Source organism: Formica exsecta, unplaced genomic scaffold (assembly GCF_003651465.1).
Source record: "Formica exsecta isolate Colony F162 unplaced genomic scaffold, ASM365146v1 scaffold236, whole genome shotgun sequence".
NCBI lineage: Eukaryota > Metazoa > Arthropoda > Insecta > Hymenoptera > Formicidae > Formica > Formica exsecta.
Window position 1 is genome coordinate 79199 of NW_021849640.1, and position 13571 is coordinate 92769.

The 13571-nt window shown below is 32.8% G+C and overlaps 1 protein-coding gene across 1 annotated transcript in view; it reads left to right on the forward strand.

Moving 5' to 3' along the window:
* The window catches only part of LOC115235859 (potassium voltage-gated channel protein eag), a 102175-nt gene that overhangs the window by 30994 nt on the left and 57610 nt on the right, over positions 1–13571 (forward strand). The window lies entirely within an intron of this gene.

Genomic DNA, 13571 nt, shown 5'->3' on the forward strand with positions numbered 1-13571 from the left:
GACGGCGAGTTCACGGCGCCGTTTTTACGCTCACACACGCTTGCCTGTAAATAAAGGGGATTTACCACTATCTCTCATCGAGCCGCACTATCCATCTGTTTGCTGCTCCCTAAGTCCGTGCGTTTTATCATGCCATTTACAGATTTGCATCTTTGCAAATTGTAGCAATTGTGGTTCGTATCAAGAACAATTCGCAATAATATTCGCTATTGTGAGAGAAAAATAATATACCATCTCTTTTTAATTATAAATAATAATATTCTCTTATTAATGAAATAAATAGTTGTTACAATATTACCGCTACAGCTCGATCGAAATACAATTGATGAACGTATATTGCAATATATATAAATAAAATTTATTTATTATAGATAAATTTAAAATACTTAATTAATAGAACGCGTTAATAAAATAATTGCCGACATAATGTAACATTCATAATGCAACAAATGATATTATTATAAATGTAGATGCATATTTTACCTTACTTATGCATGCATCTTTTATTTTAAAATTATGCAGAATCTTCTTCCCGACAATTTCAAAGAAACTTTCAAACTTTATACTACGAGACCTCTTTGGCTATTTTAACGTTCACGATCCGAGGATTACCTCTTCTTTCAATTTCAGAAGACGCGACGCAAAGGTATCTTTTTTCCCCCATTATGATTTAGACATTTTACAGATGAAAAAGGAAAGGCGTATTTTTTCATTAAATTCGCGTTCTTACAAACCGACGTTGAAAAAAGCTCCGTTCTTTAAAACTTTTAATTCAAAATTTAAACCATCTCGATGAAAAATTCCTTCTCTTTGGATATAAGCCATTAGAATTTCGATTGTGACGGATCGAGGAATTTAGCAAGTTCTTTCTTTTACACGATCTCATCGATATTGCAAGTGTCCACGTGAAATTAAAAACGAAATCGTCGGTATATTGGATCCGTCGCTCCTCGCCGCAATTTATTCTCCAGCTAGCAAAATTTACGAAGAGAATCTATAGTTTCGTGACCGATGATATATTGTCTTTTTACAAGACTACAATTCGCATTGATGACATATCTCTTTCTCTTATTCTTCACAAAAAATTTCACTGCCGGAAAATTAGATTAATAGCTAGTTCTCGGTCGATGCAAAATTTTGAAATTTTACGCATAGCATTAAACGAACCATAAAGCGTTAGAACAAGTGCATATCCCATTAAACATAAATGTAAAGCTTTAATGTTTCAAAGATAGTAACTAGTAAAATTATGACAATTAAATAAAAGCTCTTAATTATAATATGAAAATTAGATTTACACGGTTCTCTATTCGAGTTGTTCATTTGTATAACACTAGCTGTAATCATTAAATTTAATTAATAATCTCTCTGATTTACTTGAAATTTATTTCACGAGTATCTAAGATAATTAGAGAATGAATATTCACTTCTTGAGCACTTTTGATCGCGGCTATTAGTTACGCAAAAGCACGTAAAACATCGTTGCTTGTTTAACGACAAGGAGTTGTGCAGAAATATCAAGTTAGATTGAGCCTGATAAGCCCAACAGCTTTACTGTATTACGGTTGCTATGAAAGTTTCGCGAATTCAATTTCCAGTTAGATAAATCGAGCTGAAATGGGGGGATCAAAGATAAATTGCTTACGCGATTAATATACATATATTTAAAGTAATAGAATCATGTTGCTAATTCAAATACCTGTTTTTTGTTCAAATTTCTTTTTAGAATATTTTTTTTCTATTAAGGCATTACTCTGGTATTGCATTAAATAGATCGACAGTAAAGATAGAATTAAAAGAAATAAAAATGGTATGATAGCTATTCTATCAGTCGACGAGATACGTGATGATGTCGAGACATTCTATAATATATGATTTTTATTTTCAATTCTCTGGAATTTTACGAGCGTGTATTTAAAATTGCGAACATTTATGTATTCGAGCTTATAACATTATATTACATAATAATGCGAGATTAATTACGCAAAGTGAAAAATTATTTACACTTCGAATGCCGAAATACTCGATATCTAAGTCTGAGTTGCGGTTTCACGCTTGACCTAGTATAAGTTGCCTTAGTTCATGAGCTTATCTCTCTCCTCCCGCGCGAACATCGATTCCCCAAGATATAACTTGCCAACCTGTTTTTTTATTCTTCGGCCTTGAAAGCACGTTTCTCTCAGAGCCTACGCGAGCGTATCGTATCGCGTCGTTGCGCGATACTCTTCCGACGATTAATATTACCCTATTTCGCCCAAAGGGAAAAACCAGCGGGATTCCGACGCAGATATCAGACAGTGCCGAAAAATATTTTATAGAAGAGGGTTGAGAGATGGGGGATTGTATGGCGGATTCGTGCTTTTGTTGGGAAAGTTATTCTTTTCTGCAGAATCTCGCGCGGTGCGCGCATCCTGTTCTCTTGCCAATAACCGGGATGGAAGGAAAAAATTATTGCAGTGGAAAAAGAAATAAATGGGTCAGCCTTATATTTAATATATGCGCATTATTTCTGATATTTCATTCGGATACTGCAGCATAAAACTTTTATGAAAACAGAAAATCTTCATGAAAATTTTTGATAGAAAAAATAATCTGGGCAAAACAACATAGAATGCTATTTTATTTAGAATGCTATTTTAGTATTGATATAAAATTCTCATGGAATATATTAGAGCGTTTTATTGGGCAAGAGAAATGTAAAGCCAAATGCATACGCGACCTTCGAGTTATCTCGTTACAAGTTGTTTTATGGTTGAAACAAAAATATCGTCAATACTCGCAAAAATGCATGCGTCATTTCCTTTCATTTGTCCGGATATTAGACGAGAAATGTTTAGAAACGAGAAATGAGAAGTATTGTGCCCCGAGGTTGCGTCCATAAATCTCCCGGGGCGACTTGATCATATATTTTACGGTAAATAAATTCGGAGAACAGGAAAGATTAGATTACATCGAGGTATTAACTTTGTGCTTTGATAACTGATATAACTAACTTTTGATATAAAATTTAAAAGATTTTTGATAAATGCAACTGCGAATAATTGTATTTGTCTAAAGGCAATAAATTTTTTTGCACAAATCTCTTTTTCATACAAGTCAACTATTATTATATAACTTTATTTTGAAAAAAGGTAGAGAAATCAAAAGTTTCATCCATTTTACAAATGTTTTTGTGTTCGTTTTAACGAAAGTTTACATGCGAGACTTTCGTCGTGAAATTAGAAGTTTGACGTGTTACGAAGAAAAAAAGGATGTTACTTGTTATAAAGTAACTCTGCGAAGAAACTTTCTTCACGAGATATAACAGCCAGTGGACAAGCGTGAGATGTTGTAAATATAAGTTCCGTCATTTTTCTGACCACAAAATATTATTTCAATTGAGTGGCGTGCTGACATTACAATTTTATATTTCGCACAAAAGATTCGTATTTCTCACAATAGACACATTATAAATATAACGGTTTTGAATATTTTCAGATCTAAAAATGTAATTTTACATGTTTCCCCTTTTAGTCCTTTTAAATATGGATCTTTTATATTTGATAATTTTATATTTTACATTTGATTTTTGATTGCACGTAAATTAATCTTGAATCCGTCAAATAATCTTGCACTTGAAGAAAAACGCGGATGCTCGCAAACATTTTATTTAATTTCTCGCGGTGGGAAAATTAGATTAGTAATAAATTTGTGTTTAAGATCGATAGATATGATTTGTAAAGAAAGATTATAACAATTTTTGAAACACCACTGGGAAAATGTACGGTTTCCACGAAATTAGGAAACTACTCGTTGTTTGATAGGTTTAGCCTATTAGATAGGAGACGACTACGTAAACTTTCGAAAGCCATTAAAACCGGGTAAATACTGTAGAACTTCATTAATTTGCGCGCGAGATTGTTTTTCTTGATGCAAGAACAGAGGCGGTTTATCAAAAAGGAAAATTACCGATATGCCAATCAATGTATACACCTTTAGATAACACCTTTTTTAATTTTAAGAAGAACTTAATCTTTAATTAGTTATATTTTATTGCATTTTTAACATACTAATGGTATTAATAATAGTATTAACAAAATTTAATTTTAGTAATGATATAAAGTCTGTTTTGTACATGAAATGCTTTGCAAAGTTTATTGCATGTGGCAGAAATAATAGAAAACATATTAGTTAACGTTTAAGTAATTAATTAACGCGTTAAGTAATTAATTAACGCGTTTAATTAAAAATTATATTCTTTACGCACATGATTGCCTAACGATACTCTAATATCGGGCTATGATTAGTCAGAGAAGACATTTCGCGAGGCATGGATTACGACACAAAAGCGTTATGATCCGATCAAAAATATCGCGCACTTTCGTTGGCTAAAATTTTCGCCATTTCTTCAAATTGAGCACGATAAAGCGAATATCGCAACCCGAGAAGCATCGCCGGGATGCGCGCTGCATGATTAATGACGTCTCTTTTTTATCCCCGTCTAGATTATTAATTTACGGAGCTCGTGACATTTCCGCGGAAAGCGCTCAATCGCGTTACTGTATACCGCAATAGTTTTTTTTTTTTTTTCGTTTCTATAAAATTCTATATAATACCTTCGTCGTAGAAATGACATGTCTGATGGCAACTTATTCCATACGATATTTTTCTGCTCTTCTATTTTTTTTTTTTTTAATGGAACGATGCGAATAATATCAAAATATACTTATGATTCATTTTTTCTGACATTATCATCGTTTGTTTAAAGGAAATCTTTGCTTTTGAGAAAATTACACGTGGAGAATGGACATGCAAGATAACTGCCGAGAGAATGTATGTGGCATGCCGGGAAAATGGAATGAATAAAATATATAATAAAATTTAAAAAGCTGTCAAATGGACGATATCGACGCGAGCGTACTTCCTAAAACGATCCATTTTCTTGCCGTCTTTTTCGTCAGTTTTGACATTCACAATTACGAATTGTTTATCAGATAGTCAAGATCCATCTCTGTCACTTCCTTCAATAAGTCTTGGTTTTATGTGTACAAAATTTAAATTTTATTTATATATATACAGGAATACTTAATAAATTGGACGGGGCGTCATAAAATACATTTATACATTTAATATACAATTTTAAATATATATAATAAATTAAATTCTTAATATATATAATAAATTAAATCTTAATTTTAACCCACAACATATAATTTTTTAATTTCTTTTATATAAACTTAATTAAATACGAAATATATACGCTAGCAAGTAACGAGAGATTTCTTTGTTGATACATGTGGTACATTTTCTTTATATTAATCCTATTATCACACATATTTAAGCTTCACTCAACCCGAAGGTTTTGTTCCACTTCCAGCTACTTTTCCTGTATACACGCGACTGGGAGTCCTGAAATACCTTCTCGTTTATCGTTGCTCGGAAAAGTGTCGAGAGAGGTGACATAGGCCATCGCCGCGGTGAATGTATTATATCTCGTGTATATTTTGCTGTACCTATATTTTTCTTATATATCGCAAAATAACGTACCTAATACAATCTACGTAGCATATTGAGTTATATGCAGATATATGACGGATCGCGCAATAAAGTTTAAACTAACTATCGGAGTCGGGAATGTATTTACACTCTGGTTTCGGCTTTCTGTCCCGTTTACTTTCACAAATCGATCGGGAAAAGACCCAAGAAGGAAAGTCGAGACATATCATAAACATATGTCTCGCACTTTACGTAATGCTACGGACGCGATATATCATAGTAGTCGACGTGATATTACAGCACTTTGCACCGCGGAATAACAGTGATCCAGCGTGAAAAAGATTTACTAGCAGTTATTACATACTAATCAACGATATTATCGGTAAATGTTCAGATTAACTTACACCTCACGGATAATTTTCATTTTCACATATATTATAGAGGGCACATTCCTAAGTAACACGCACTTTGAATTTTGTGGCGCTCTTTTCTGGTTTCAGAGATATGCGATTTTGAAATATCATAATTTTCGCATTTATTTCTGTGATCTTTTCATTATATCTTACTTGCGTGTTTATGTTTTTTTGTTTACATTTGCGTCACTGTCAGTATATTTTTGCTAAGAAAATGGCAGATGTATATCCTTTTACCAATGATTTATAAAATAAATATCATTTAATAAGATATAAAAAATTATATATTATACTTTCCCACAATTGCTATTCCACACAAAGCGAGGTTCAACGCAAACCTATGTGTCTAGTTTTTGATAGTGGAGAGAGATATGCGATTTTGAAGTATCATAATTTTCGCATTTATTTCTATGATCTTTTCACTATATCTTACTTGCGTGTTTATGTTTTTTTGTTTACATTTGCGTCACTGTCAGTATATTTTCGCTAAGAATTTCTTTTGTTTACATTTAGAGTTGTTTTTATGTTACTGCTAGTACGCTTCAGAATCGTACACTTGTTCAGCTCCGCTAGAAATTTCAAAAGAAATACAGCAATGAAGCTTTACGAATTTCTTCTCATTACTGCAGATAAAAATATTGCTTCTCCACGTAAAGCGAGGTTCAATGCAAACCTATGTGTCTAGTTTTTTGATAGTGGAGCCTCTCCGCAGGGGGGGGGGGCGGAACATACTGTCCCCACGCATATTCTTTTTAATGCTTTTTGATAGTGGAGCCTCCCCGGGGGGGAGGGGGGGGGCGGAACATACTGTCCCCACGCATATTCTTTTTAATGCGAAGTAAGGTTTCACAGAGGTTTACAACTTTTCACTTTATATTTACACATTAAAAAGTATATGCGTGGAGACAGTATGTTCCGCCCCCCCCCCCGCTAAATTACCAAATAATGCCTGATATTAGGAAACCTTTACATTAATCTCGTGATGGATAATGTTGCCGTATAATTTTGATATCCATTCTCATTTTTATACGATTTTTAATTATGTCTCTTTCCGATTGCAACGTTTAATATTGAAAATTAAAAAGATGCATTTATGATAATTAGTATCATTACCGTCAAATTTCAGTTAAGGGGTCTTCCTAGTTCTGAAAATAAGACGATTTTTGGGAATTTTTTTAAAGAAAAGTATAAAACAATTCTAAACTTTGCACGTTTATTAAATAACATTTCAAATATATCCTAAATTGTTTTCAAACAAAATTATTTGTTCGTTTTGGAGTTATAGTAATCTAATCAGTTTAAAAAGAAAATTGTTCGTGGCGAACATAATCCCAGCCGTTATAATCATCTGAAATAAGAAAACCAAAAAGATTCTTAATCTGTATGAGAGTGTGGCTATCGTGTAAACTAGAATTAAATCGATATTTGCAAAATTCAAATTTTGCTACTTACAAAACTAACCAATTTTTTGGTGACAAATGAAATTTTTTTTGAGACGCTGCCATTTTTTTATTTTTCAATATTTTTTTTTATTCTAGTTCACGCGATAGCCATACTCATACAGATTAAGAATCTTCTTGGTTTTTTTATTTCAGATGATTATAACGGTTGAAATCATGTTCGCCACGAACAACAATTTTTTTTTTAGACATCCTGATTGGATTACTATAACTCCGAAATAAACAAATATTTTTGTTTGAAAAAAATTCAGGATATACTTGAAATGTTATTTAATAAACGTGCAAAGTTTAGAATTAATATGTTTTATATTTTTCTTTAAAAAAAAATTCCAAAAAATTGCCTTATTTTCAGTATTAAACTAGGAAGAGCCTTTAAGGAAAGATTTACATAAAAGTTACTTTGTGCTACCTTTTTAAGCGCGGCGCAAAATTCGCAATATATATATTTATCTCCGTGCATCGAGACGCGCGAATGTTTGTCTCGCGTTTAGCGGCTCGTTTAATATCACCGACACTAGTCGCACTCGCCTAATTGCGTCGAAGATATCCCGAGAATTTTCGTAGGGGGATCCGGGGCGGACCATGATTATGCGAGCGCGGTGTTGCGTTCGCATAACTCGTATAATCTCGCGATACATTATGACGCCGCGACACACTGATTATCCCGAAAACGGCCGCAAAGATTAATCATTGTGTGGGAGGGGACGTCGAAATAACGTATCGCCGAAGCTGCATTATGGCGTCGCGTATTATGCCGCTCCATTAGACACTAGTCTGTATGACAGATACATAACAATAAAATATTTACACCTACGTTCATAGTCGATCAGCGGGAGAGAAACATCTCTCGTCGCGGATAACGGGATGGAATAAAGGGGGAACGAGGATGGAGAGAGAGAGAGAGAGAGAGAGAAGGGCAATTCGGGATCGAGGGTGAAAGCCGCTCGGGCGTTTCCGCGCCGTTTCGGGCCCGGTTCGCTGGGTCATTGGGTCAAATCTACGGTTACATACGGAATGAGGGGGAATACAGGGGGGTACCATGTAGTCATATACACCGCTCTGTACGCGTTCACAATGCAAACTTCAACCCTAGTCGCCCGCGCTGCCGCCCCCGGCTCGTTATTCGATGCGCGCCTATTTTTAGAAAGAGCGCGGCCACCCCGAGTACGAGAGAAGCCGGAGAGTAAAAAGAAGGGATGAAAAGAAGGTAAGAGAAAAAGAGAAGGAGGAAGGGGTGAATTGAGGTGAGCGAAAGAAGTATAGAAAGCGGCTGCCCTGAGTCAATGATAAGACTCTAGCAACGCTCTTGGTCGATATTTATTGTCAATCCAAATATTGACGATCAATGTCAACGAACGAAACATCGATTGTTCATGAAACTTTCCTGGACATCAATAGGGTCGAGCGAAAATTTAAAGGATAATTTGATTACGGGGATTAAATTGCCATGGTAAATTAATGTCTAACAGAAAAAAGCATAAATATGAATAGAGCGAAAGTTTGTAGATTTTATTTATGTCAGCTGTTAGTCTCTTAACGTCAAAAGACACTACCATTATCGATAGATACATAAAAAAGTGCTAAATAATATAAATATTAAAAATGAAATATTAAATTAATATAAAAAATATTAAATTAATTATAGCTCCGTAGTTTTAATAGTTTCTCGTAATGAGCAAATAAATTTTGATTATATTCTTATTTAATACTCTTACGTTTCTAATCATTATATATTTTAGCACTTATAACGTTCTGTATTTATAGTGTACACTCGTTATTCAGACTCGTTATGATTTGTACGTATTCGACATTGCCGCTTCTCTGAGTGCAGCGTCGCTTCTCATTAATCCGTACCAGTTATTCTCACGGCTCTTGCTATGTAAATTTTGGGGTTGAGTGAGAGGGTGCGACAGTCACACTCGTATATAACGCTCCAAATATTCAGTCACCTGACATGACGCGGCACGCAGACGTTAATTCCTCCTATTTGTGTGTGGATTGTGTCCCTTCCTTTTTTTTAATAAAGAACATGGTCGAGTGTTGGCTCGAGTGCATGTTGTTAATTACTCTTATTAATCTACTGTAAGTTGGGCATTTATTTGTTTAGCGCGCGTAGAATTTCTCTAAAATGTCTGTATTCAAAACAAAAGACACTTAAATAACCATAAAAGAAGATGATGTTGAACGTCCTTTAATTACCATCCATGATGACGAATTTTATTTAATCAAAGTGTTACAGGAATGAAAAAATGTTTCTTAGTTCCTATGAGAAATCTCTCCAATTCTTCTTAATTATATCGTGGAGAAAAATTATAACAGTTTTTTATTTTCTATAAATATAAAACGAGAAATATTAATTTTTTTTTTTTCATTATTTACTTGAAGATTTAATTGCTAATAATTTATTACATCTCCCCCACTTTTGTAAATTAATTGTCTTGATCTCTTTTGATTCGAGAGAGTAACAATATTCAGAAAATATATAAAAATATACATATACAATAATTTAAAAAAAAAAAAAATTCACACGCGTTTGTATATCATATTTCGTATTCACAGATTTCCCAGATATGGTAAAGTGATGACGTTATGGAAAACTTTCACATTGGTTATCGCAGTGATATCGCTAAATCCGGAAAAGCACGACTGTCGATTTGCATTCACGACAATCAATAAGGTAAATTCTCGCGGAACCTTTACAAAGTTTACGTTCGAAAGGACACGGATTTCAAAGTCGTAAAAATGCAATTTACAAAAGAGAGAGAGGGATCGATGGCCCATCTGTAACTTGTCCGGAAATCGGAACAATTTGGCGGGAACTATCGCCGTTACGTTACTTCAGCTGCGTTTCGTCTCCCGGGTCATTGGGTCAAATCTGCTCAGATGTACGCAGCGCAAGTGAAATAGCCATACCGTCGCGAATTTGCGTGCGTGCGCAATGCAAATTCGCTTGTCGAACGGTTTAATTATTCTTAAGCCCACTTTACACGTTCTATAATTTGCAACAGAATTCAAAACAGAATTCTATTTATAATTTTTATGCGTTGTGTAATACAGAAAACATGTGAACAATCAGAATTATAACTATCATGCTTTATTTTTATAAATAGAAAAGACGCATGAAATATGCGCAATGTACCCATGATTGGTGAATTGTAAATGACATAAACTACAAGTTAACCTACTTTCGTATCTGCTTAATAATCTAAAGAAAGAAAAGAAGAAAAAAAAATATATGTGACAATGTCTTGGTCCCGGGAGCAAGTTACTTGTTTATTAACTGAATATAAGAAATATCCTTGCCTATACGTAGTAAAATCTATCAATTACAAAAATAAACATGCTCGTGCCGATGCATTAGAAAAGATTCTTTCTGAATTAAAATGTTTGAGACCGAACGTTACAATCGCAGAAATTAAAAATAAATATGGTGCTCTTCGCTCAAATTTTCTTGTTGAATATCGCAAACCATAATATACTTTAATTATATTTATATATATTTCTTAATAACTATGTCGTATTTTTTAATAACCCAACCATATGTCAAAGAAAGAAACAATCGAATATTCTATACATAATTTTAAATCAAATTATGGTTCGTGTAATACAAAATTTTTTTCTTATCTATAATTATATTCATAATTTGATACATAAAATTATAAATAAAATTTTGTCTTGAATTCTGTTGCAAATTATAGATCGTGTAAAGTGGGCTTTAACCTCTTCCGCAAAGCGAGGAAAACTTCACAACGATGACTTGCGATATAAATATCGTACTACGAATATGATAAACATTAAAGTGCCGCATTGTCCGGAAAACAATTGTGAATTGTTGATACAATGGTGATTTTTAAGGATTTTCTCTGGCGAACATTGCGAAAAAATATATTTCCATTTTATCCATTTATTTAACAAACATGAATCGCGCGACATCAAATAATCAATGGTTTTTATTAAGAAAGTACCAATCCATCTAGATTTATTTATACAGATTTATTCTCTCTAAAGATCTAACAGACATTTAAAAAAAAAAAAAGAATTTGATTGCACTGAAGCTTCTTTCAAGACGCAAAGCATTTTTTAAATTTGTTGAACGTAGCTTGAACGAGAAAAGCATCTTTGACCGAAGATAAAAATCTAAAAATGGACACGGAAGAGAAGAGATGGGGCGGAAGACGCGCATCGAAAAATCTAGGTGAGAGGGGTTAACGGCGCACTGTTTCTTGTGTGTATGTGCGCCCGCGCGTGGAAACAACGAGGGAGATTTTAAATTTGCATCGAGAATACTCGAACAGAATCTATCTCGCGCAATGTCGAACCTGAGCTACTGAGGTGAATAATTGACGAGATCGTAAATTTGCAAAACTCGGTCTGCAATAACTTCACATTTAGTGTTACTCAACAATGTGTGGAACAATATAAATAATAGAGCTTCTTTCTAGCAAATTTCTTTCTCTTTTAAAGAAGCGCTCTTTTATCGCGTTTACATGGATAAAATATGCCTTATATAAATAAAATTACATATATATGATTTGTAGGAAAGAAATTAAAATTGTATGCATTATTTTATATAATTTAATGAAAAATTTGTTTTTTTGTATTTTGATATTACATTATCGTATTTTCGGGCGTATTAAATTATTAGAGATATTACTCGGTTTTATTATTAATATTTTTATATTTATATTTTATTTGAAATATAAAATCAGTGATTGTAAAAAATATATATACGAAATTAAATTCAACATTTTTATCGTTTTAACGATTTCTTTATTTTGTGCAAATTTGAACATGACATAACACGAAAAGCTTCTCTTATAACTTATTAAACTTTCTTTTTTCCATGTGAAAACTCTCTTGACCTCTCTTACAAAGCAGGAGGAACTCAATAATAAATAAAGTTAGCAACTTTGCTCAATTTCTATTGATCCGATGACCTTTTTCAATCATCTATTTTAAGACTTATGTACCAACGTGTCTCTTCAAAAATTGGGATTTAATATTAAGAATATTAATATTAAAAATGATATTAAAATTTGTATATACATAATTTTTTATGTGCATTTTTATGGCGTGGTCTTTGAACAGTAAAATTAATTTTGTAAGCATGTATCGTAAAAAGTGCCGTGCTGGAAACCAATTAACCGTGTTTGCAAAAATTTGCCAACATAAACATTTTGTTCTGCAGATATTCAAAAATAATGACACTGAAAATGTATAGAATTAGCTTGTAGTTAACATATACGAAGGCGATGTAAAAAATGCATGTATATAATTTTCCGACTTCATTTTAACTTTGCCGAATCGCATTTTCCGGACACGTTTAATGTCGCGAAATATTTTCAATAGTTTGCAAATTATTTTCCCTGAATTTCGTACAATGCAATCGATAGAAGAAAAAATAGAATTAACTGAATACAATTTTGTGATAATCATTACTTTCACATAATAAAATAAGCATAAAACAAAGATACATTGTAAAAAAAAATTGTAATCATGATAAATTTATTCCGAGATATTATCATTAAAATCACTCAGATACAGAAATATTAATAAAATTTTTAATTATTAATACAATAGTATTTTATGTAATATAATTAAATATACGCAAATATATTGCATATTTATAATATCTCATTCAAATAATTAATCATGAAATAATATTTCAGAAAGCTTTTATATATTTATAGAAATTTTTTCTCAATAAAAATTTATCTGTTAGGAATATAAATTTGGGTATAAAAAACAACGTCGATTTTGGGGATCGTAAAATTTTTTTTGTAACTTATTCTAAGGGAAAAGAAAAAGGGAAGCAAGAATGCAGACAATAGCTCATCGATGTTGTCACCCTATTGGCATCGTCGTCGGAACGATCATGTTCCAACTTGACATAAATTTTTCTTCTATGGACCGTACTATTTTTGATTCCGTGGGGGTGCGGATGATAGTCCAGTGGAGGGTGAATTAAAAGAAGTGAGAGAGAGGTTGAAAGTGGAAGCGATGTTTGACGAGAGTCTGAGTTGATATTGATGGAATATAAACAGCAAGATGCGCGCGATCTAAAAGGAATATCGTGTTCCGTCGAGTCTCTCGCAAAAATTTGCGTTCTATTGGAATTCTGTCCGAATAGCAATCATTAAAAATAGAGAATGTAACAATTTATGTAAATAACGCGCTGAAATTTTAAAACTAATTATTTTCATTTTTTTTATCTGCTTATTTA